The sequence below is a fragment of the Rousettus aegyptiacus genome, unplaced genomic scaffold, assembly GCF_014176215.1.
Source record: "Rousettus aegyptiacus isolate mRouAeg1 unplaced genomic scaffold, mRouAeg1.p scaffold_m13_p_1, whole genome shotgun sequence".
Classification (NCBI taxonomy): domain Eukaryota; kingdom Metazoa; phylum Chordata; class Mammalia; order Chiroptera; family Pteropodidae; genus Rousettus; species Rousettus aegyptiacus.
Genome location: NW_023416284.1, coordinates 63,107,815 through 63,108,452, shown reverse-complemented (window position 1 = coordinate 63,108,452; position 638 = coordinate 63,107,815). Strand labels below are relative to the sequence as shown.

Here is a 638-nt window from a genome sequence, read left to right as displayed (position 1 = left end):
TTAACATAATATCTTTTAGCTTCTTCCATGTTGTCACAAATGGCAGGATCTCCTTATTTTCTAAGGCTGAATAGACTGAATAAGATCCAATTGCAGATACACACACACACATATTTATACACACACATATATATACCACAATTGTTTTTTTAGGCGAGGCAACCCTTGGTTGACCTCTCAGATTGCAAGGACCTTGTCATCTTATAATCCCTCATTTTTTATTTTTTTATGCTTACAGCACTTGGTTTTCCTAGGTGGTCTTCCATCCAAGTACTAACCAGGCTCGACCCTGCTTAGCTCCCGAGATCAGACAGGATCAGGCTTGTTTAGGGTGGCATGGCCATAGACTATATACCACAATTTCTTTGTCTATTCATCCATCAACAAGTACTTGAGTTATTATATCTCAGTTATTGTGAATAATATTACAATGATAATGAAAGTCCAGATATCTCTTGAAGATATTGATTTTATTCCCTTTAGGTATATACCCAGAAGAGGGATTGCTGGACCATATGTAGTTCTATTTTAGTTTGTTGTTATTGTTGCTGCTTGTTTGTTTTAGTTTTTACTGGAGTTCATTTGAGCCAAACTGACAACATATGCAGGTGAATGAAATCTCAAATGCTCCTCTATTT

At 36.2% G+C, this 638-nt stretch overlaps 1 pseudogene; it reads right to left on the bottom strand.

Annotated features, from left to right (window-relative positions):
* Window positions 1-229: 229 nt before the first annotated feature.
* LOC118605311 lies at window positions 230-348 on the bottom strand (annotated as a pseudogene).
* Between the last annotated feature and the right edge of the window lie 290 nt (window positions 349-638).